The sequence below is a fragment of the Colobus angolensis genome, unplaced genomic scaffold (genome assembly GCF_000951035.1).
Source record: "Colobus angolensis palliatus isolate OR3802 unplaced genomic scaffold, Cang.pa_1.0 Scaffold97, whole genome shotgun sequence".
Lineage (NCBI taxonomy): Eukaryota > Metazoa > Chordata > Mammalia > Primates > Cercopithecidae > Colobus > Colobus angolensis.
This window is the reverse complement of record NW_012123709.1, coordinates 4,251,138-4,259,029: the sequence shown is the minus strand read 5'-3', so window position 1 is coordinate 4,259,029 and position 7,892 is coordinate 4,251,138. Positions and strand designations below refer to the sequence as shown.

General features: G+C 40.6%; 1 pseudogene across 1 annotated transcript; it reads right to left on the bottom strand.

The window, feature by feature from the left end:
* Nucleotides 1-273: 273 nt before the first annotated feature.
* LOC105505034 lies at nt 274-1,745 on the bottom strand (annotated as a pseudogene). The gene is made up of 2 exons (XR_001000686.1): nt 1,478-1,745; nt 274-1,356 (listed from the first exon to the last, which is right to left on the bottom strand). The product of XR_001000686.1 is annotated as a casein kinase I isoform alpha pseudogene (transcript).
* Between the last annotated feature and the right edge of the window lie 6,147 nt (nt 1,746-7,892).

Here is a 7,892-nt window from a genome sequence, read left to right as displayed (position 1 = left end):
TAACTTTTTCACTTGAAAAAAATGCACTAGAAAACCAGTCACCGTGTTTCACTATCTCAGTTAATATTCACAATTACAGTGGCTACGATTCAGGATACAGCATCACCAATGCTGCCCAGAGTCAGTTTACAGTAAAGTTAAGTTCTTTACACCAAGTAAATGGTTGACCACGATCACTGGCTAGTGTACATATGAACTAAAATTTCTAGATTTGGGGAGAAACAAATGCTGCTCTGATCATCTGCTCTGCTTCTTCTGTTCCTCAGTTCATGCTTAGAAACCTTTCATGTTACTCTTGGTTTTGTCAGGTTGCTTACCTGTTGGGGTTTGGGCCTGCTGCCCCTGCCCAGTAGAAGACGCTGCCTGCTGTGCTGCTTTCTGCTTTAACATTGTCCAATCAAATGTGTAGTCATATTGATGGCTCAGGGTCTTGAAAAGAATGCAGAATAGCTGCCTCAGATACATGCAATCTGGGGCTTTCTCAAAGTGTAGCCCACGACAATAGTTTAAGTATATAGCAAATTCTGCAGGAAACCCCTTACATAAAACTTCAGCAGGAGTGGACATCTTTTCACTCATCTTTTCATATTTTTGTTTCTTTGTTGCAGCCTTATAGCTGTCGCCATGGCAGGCTGGTTCTATTAAAATACATCAAAACATATCCTAATGATTCCATGTCATCCTGGTGACTCTGCTCAATACCAAGATGTGCATTGATAGTAGCATATAGGGCAGTGCCAGTGAGACTTTTATCTTCTCTGTATGGCATGTGTTGCCTTGTCCTGTTGTCTCTGTACTTTTTGGCCAAACCAAAATCAATAAGGAATAACTTACTACAGTGACGCCCAATACCCATTAGGAAGTTATCTGGTTTAATGGCTCTGTGTATAAAATTCTTTGTATGCACATGTTCAATTCTACTGATCATCTGGTCAGCTAATATAAGTACAGTTTTCATTGTGAACCGTCTTGAACAGAAACTGGTCTTCAAGGCTAGGTCCCAGAAAAATCCATGACTAGTACATTATAGTCTTTTTCCTGACCATACCACCGTTATGTGGCGGATGCCAACCCCACCTTGAAGAATCTTATAGAGCCTGCTCTTGTACAGCAACTGGGGATGCCTGGCATTGTGAGATCCTAGCTTCACTGCCACTTCTTCACCCTTAATGATGCTGATTGCCAGACAGATGTCTCCGAAGGAGCCAGAACAGATCTCCCATACCAATTTACATTTCCTCCCGACAATGAATCCTGCCTTGGAGCCGCTGCTGCTAGCCGTCCTGAGAGACGAAGATGGAGGCTGGGCCAAGCCTACCGTGGAAGGCGGCAGGAAGAGGAACAAGGAGGCCTTTCCTGGCGTCCAGGGCCCAGATGCCGGCGAAGAGAACCTGATGCCGCTGCTCAGTCACTTTTTTTTTGTTTTTCGGTTGGTTGGTTGCCAGGCCGCAGTTTGTGAAGGGCTCCTAGCGGTTACCAGGCTGGGCCACCTGTTTCTGGGCAGCCGCTGCTGCCTCGCTTTCGCGGCGACGTCGGGGCTGGAAAAGGGGCGCGGTGAGCTGGGGCGCGGTACCGCTGCCACCACTGCCGCCGGCTCCGGTCCTGTCACTCTGCCGACGACGCCATCTTCTTACTCCAGCTCCAACCAACACAAAATGCCCCCAGAACCCGGAAGTCGCTTCTTCACGGCGCAGAGCACTCTGGGAAAGGAATCTCAGGTGCCCGCTCCAAAGGATCCGCCTCATTGACTCAGAATTTGAATAATTAGAAGGCACCAGAGGCTTCGGTTTGCAGATGGGAACATTGAAATATGGAAAGGGTAGGTGACTTGTCCAAGGCCACATAGCTATCTAATAGGAGGCAGGACCAGAATCTGCACCTCCTAACTTCCTGTCCACTGTCCTTTCCTTCATAGGGTTAATATTTTATTCCAAGGAATTTCCAATCCCGTAAGTTATGTTGACCATTTACAAAGTAAAGGGTCCTGGTATATTTTTAATGTACATTCTGAACCTTACTGTTTTGGTCCTGCCCAGATCTCTATGGTGGAAATCAGCTGGGCATTTTGACAGAAACGGTTTTCATTTTATTAGTACTTTACTATCCTAAAATCCTTAACGTTTGATGACAGACATTTTCTATACATTGCCATGAGCCTAAGGATGTGCCACTAAGAATGAATTTGGAAGGACTGAAGACAATTTTTTCCTTTGGTCAATTTATATATTGACTTTTCTTCCACTGGGGAAAAAAAAAAAAAAAACCCACAGATATTATGTTTACCATCTTCTCTTCCTGTAAGGATAAGGTAATATTTAAACCAACAGTAATTCATGAACATCTGCTGATCATCACCGAGAATGACCAGTATATAGTATTCTAGAACTGTAGGCAGTAGAACTTAGTGGCTAAGACACAAGCTTTGACGATAGTCTGGAATCCCCAACTCTGCGCCTAGATATAATCAAACTCTCTAAAAGTTTCAGTTTCTTCATTTGTAAAATTGAAATTATGCCTATCACACAGGACTATTATGAGGGTTAAATAAGATTAGTGCCTAATACGTCATAAAGCATAGCTCTAATAAAACTGGTATCATATATTATAGTTGTATTATGTGTTATATAATTTTATTACTACACCCATTGAAGATTCTACTTGAATGATACACAGCATTAAAAATTTGTGTTTTGTGTGTTAATATAAAAATCACTATAAGGTGTGTAGCTTGGCTTATTATTGCTTTTCTAAAGCTCATTTAGGAAAAGCCATTTTCCAAAACTTAAGAGACAGGCAGAACAAGATCCTCCTTTGAGAGTGGGCATGTATTTAGTTGATCGTTTTCGCAGACTGATGTCTGGTTTAACATTCCTCTGCTTGGTGGAGAAGCTCAGAGACCGTGAGCCCATGTTTCTTTTGATAGTGACTGAAGCCTTTGCCATAAATACAGCTTCAGCAGCAGCACAGCACAGGAACCAGCCAGGACTTTCACATCTGACTGACGGCTCAAATCCACCGTGCACAAGATGAGCCCCCTAAAGGTGCCCAGGTTTGTCATAATATAAAAGCTTTCTTTAAGAGGATTGAAGAAATACCTTCAGGCCATTGTTAATTCTTAGTTGTGAAACACCTTCTTCAGGCCATTCCTTTCAGTGAAAGAAAGCATAAAATGTTTTTTGAATTTGATCTTTGAAAAAACAAAAAGGCAAAGCAAAAGGAATTTGGGGAAATCACTAGTTTGTTCCTAGATTCTTCCTCTGACTGATGACTGTGACACTTTTTGGGGTGACTTTTTAAAAGACATGATTTTCGAAAGTGCCCCACTCCTAAACGTAATCCTCCTTAGGTCACAGGCAAGCTGTATAATATCTAAACAATTGAACCAAGTGCTGATGCTCCTCTCCCAAAACAGGCCAGTGATGTTGGAGGCAGATGCCGAATCAGCTCTCCTAGGCAGCTGAAAACACTATTACGAAAGTGCCAGGTGTCGAAAAATGTGACTTCTCTCACCTGGGGGCTTCAGAACATTCTGCAAACAATAAACTGAGCTTCTCATCTAAGTTCCAGTTAACTGAGCTGCCAGTTAGATAAGTGGTCTTTTGTTGCTTACAGAGGACTTAACATTGTTTTGCTTCTTGTAGAAGTTGCTTATTTATTTACTTTACAACATTAAAAAAAAAAAAACTTGAAAGAATACTTACACTGAAGAGAATGATTTCTCCCTCCGTAATATATGCTATCTGAAAAATTAAAAAATATTTTTTAAAACAAACATTAAAATGTGTTTTCACCAATCACAAATATTAAATTGTAGTACAAACTGCAGCTGGACACCCTGGCTCACGCCTATAATCCCAGCATTTTGGGAGGCTGAGGTGGGCAGATCACTTGAGTTCAGGAGTTCGAGACCAGCCTGGCCAATGTGGTGAAACGGCATCTCTACTAAAAATAAAAATATTAGCTGGGTGTGGTGGTATGTGCCTGTAGTCCCAGCTACTTGGGAGGCTGAGGCATGAGAATCACTTGAAGCCGGGAGGCAGAGGTTGCAGCAAGCCGAGATCACGTCACTGCACTCCAGCCTGGGCAACAGAGCAAGACTCTGTAATAAAATTAATAAAATTAATTTTATTTTTTTTAAGTAAATTGCCCGAACCAACCTATATTCAGCACTCAGAGACTGTCTTTTCATAGCTTGTTGGTAATATCTCATGGAACACTAAAAGACAGGGATACCAAGTTGAGGCATATCGGTAGGCTTTTCAGATGCACTCTCCAAACTTCCAACCTCAATGGGTGGATAAGAACATCTGAAAGAAAACTGGTGGTGTGTGCTGTAACACTGTCCTCAACGCGGTGCCCTCAATAGCTCCTTCTATTGCAACTGTGTTGCATAAATTATGAAGGGGGGAATTAGGAAAAAAAATTACCTTTTTTAACTCACAAATAATAAAAGTTCAGCAGAACAAAAGTTACAGTCCTCAAGAATAACTTTGCAATGGACCCATTTAGCATGGTAGACTTTGTGGTATAAAGATAATCCAGACTCTTTTGTTAACTGAATTTGAAAATTTCAAATTAATTTGCATCAGATTCAACCTGGCACCCTATCTTGTTAAAAACATTAAGCTTGACACAACTGTCCTGAAATGGCTTGATCTGATTATTACCTAAAATCGATCTGGGTTTACAATGCAGTGAAGTCGAATTACAGAGTTGCCAAAATAATCAGTTCATTCATTCTTGGAGATGTGATGAGGAAGGGCTTCTTGTTGGAGATGTGATGAGGAAGGGCTTCTTGACTGCTGTGGGAACCATAACCCCCCATGTGCTGAAATTGGAGGCTCATAGAGACAGCCTGATTGGCCCTCGTCTTCTAGAGCTGGAAGTCAATATTGGCACTTTCCGAGGGCTCAGGTCAGTTCCAGAGCAGCTAATAGGCCCTCATGATGAAAACCCAGTTAGGGAGTTATCTGTTCCCAGATGCCTACCAGAAAGGATGTGTATCTACACGATATTTCATCTACAATTTATTGTCTACACAAACCATTTACACACATACATATGCACACACACTCCTTTATCCTGTCTAGCAGAATGCATTTTAATCAGGAGTTTGGAGGAAGATGCTCAGCATCTTCACAGCACAGGTGAACTGGGTCAATGACGAGCATGCGATCCCGTTGTGACTGTGACACCTCTTGTGAAGTTTCATAGAAAGCTTTTCTTCCTTTTACTGTCATCCCCTTCCTTTTAATGTAAGGATGGGATGGTTGTAGCTGCAGTGGCCATCAAGACACTGAGGAAAAGGATAAGAAACCACTAGAGCCACTGAGCGCATGTCAGCATTGCCAACCCTCAGTCTCCTTGCTATGTGAGAAAAAGAAACTCCTCTCGTTTCAATTATTATTTATTAGGTATTCTGTTACTCGCACCCAAAAGCATTTCCTACTGACAAGGGAATCTCGTGGCTTTCTAGAATAAAGCCCTTGGTATAATTTCTTATACTGCCTGATGGGAGAGATCCAGCTGAAATGTCTAACAAAGTCACTGATTGCTCAGACATATCCAGAAACACTGATTTCTATGAAATCTGAAAGTCTTAAGAGTGCTGTGATGGAAGTTAACTTCCCTTGGAGAGAAGACGGACCCAAGTAATTTATTATGGAGCATCCCCATCAAATTCAGTCTATAGTAGGATTCTGTGAAAATCTGTCAAGTGCCTGTGTCAGAACTGAAGTCTTCAAAGGCATCATTATTAGTATTGAGGTCAGAATTTTAAAATGAGTTATAGAGAGTAAAAGGCCCCCATAAAGGACTGTGGACAGAAACCCTTGGCCACATATACAATAATTTTGAGATAACCTTTTCCTTTTCCCTCCCTACTCCCCACCTCCATAAAAGAACACCATGTTCACTGAATCATTCAGTTGAATATGTTAGCCAGCTTTCTATTTTGCCAGCACATCTAAAATGTTGCAATGGCAAGTTAAGTACTTAATACACATCTCATTCAAATGGGTGTGATTAGCTATCAAAGAAGAGGTAAAGCCTAGTCATGGAGTCGAGGAGCGCTGGTACCAGATCCTGGGCTTCAATCACAGATCCAGCTCTCATATGCTGTCTGGGTGACGCTAGTTGCTTTGCTTCCTTGTGCCCCAATTGTCTCATATGTGACAATGGAGATAATAAGTACCTCTTGTGTGTGAATTATAAAGATTAATACATTTAATATAGGTAGAGTATTCATAACAGAACCTGACACCTTATAAACACTTGATAAGTGTTAGCTATTGCTATTACCCCTTTTCCAGGTGGGGTCACTGAAGCTCAGAGAGGTTAGGTAGCTTGTCCAAGATTTCCTAGCCAGTAAGTAGTAAAACTATCTCAAAATGTTCCTCTAATTTACATAATGATAATTTATCTTTTACGCTATTTTAGAAAATGTGGTAAACATTGTTGGTGCTCACCGATATTCAGTTCTCCTCAACTTCCAGAATGTACAAGAGACTACACACTTTCCAGCCCCCTTGGGGCCACATTACAAATTCTGGCTCATGAAATGTGAGTGGATGAGACCTGTATGTGTCTGGGAGACAATGAGAAACACTGGAAGATTCTTCATTCTTTCTCTTCCCTTGCCATAACACTCAACCAAAGTTCCAGAAGTGGAAATCTCCATCATCCTGGAGCACAGAGAAACTAAATAGAACAACCTACATACCACCACCACCATGCTACAGGAGTCCTTTTAAAAACAGCAAGAAATAAACCTTTATGTGTTAAGCATTGAGATTTGGGAATTATTACCATAACATCAGCCTGGCCTATCTCAACTAATCAAGTTTCCGAATATTGTATAACAGAAAAACCAGAGTATTGACTTAATATTCTATTTAATTAATATGACATTATCCCATTGGCTCATTGACAACTCTTGTTTTTTTAGGGGATGGGGGTTGGGGTCAGGTTCATCTGGCATTATAGCAATGTTATAATAAACAATAAGGAAAACTTAATGAACATTATTCTATAGTTTAATTTTCTATGATAAGTAGCAATCATGCTGCAAACCTTCAGGACAGAAATAAATATTATGAATATTTATATTCATAATGAAATATTATGTAATGAATATTATTACAGCTCAAAATTGTAGTATTTTAGAAAGCCTTAATGTTATTGTTGCTTAACATTTTTTTCAGGATATTAGAGAAAAATTTATTTTAAAATTATCATGGCCTTTTGAGTTTTAGAAAGGCATTTTAGCTTAACCTGCATGTAAGCAATCTTCAGGAAATCATAATATAAAATGTTTTTATTTCCCCTAACCTAGAACATACAAATTTGAATCTTAAAAATAGAAACTTGGGCCGGGCGCGTGGCTCACGCCTGTAATCCCAGCACTTTGGGAGGCTGAGACAGGCAGATCACGAGGTCAGGAGATCGAGACCATCCTGGCTAACACGGTGAAACCCCATCTCTACTAAAAATACAAAAAAATTAGTCAGGCGTGGTGGCAGGTGCCTGTAGTCCCAGCTACTTGGGAGGCTGAGGTGGGAGAATGCCGTGAACCCAGGAGACAGAGCTTGCAGTGAGCCAAGATTGTGCCGCTGCACTCCAGCCTGGGCAACAGAGCAAGACTCCGTCTCAAAAAAAAAAAAAAAATAGAAACATATGTAGAATATTAAAAACTCTGAATACTCAGTAATAAGAAAACAAATAACCCAGTAAAAAAAAATGGGCAAAAGCTCTGAATAGTCATTTCACCAGTGAAGAGATGTGTTGTGTAAATACATAAAAAGATACTCAGCATCATTAGTCATTAGTGAAATACACATGAAAATCAGTGTGATACCACAACATACCTCTTAGAATAGCTTATATTAAACATT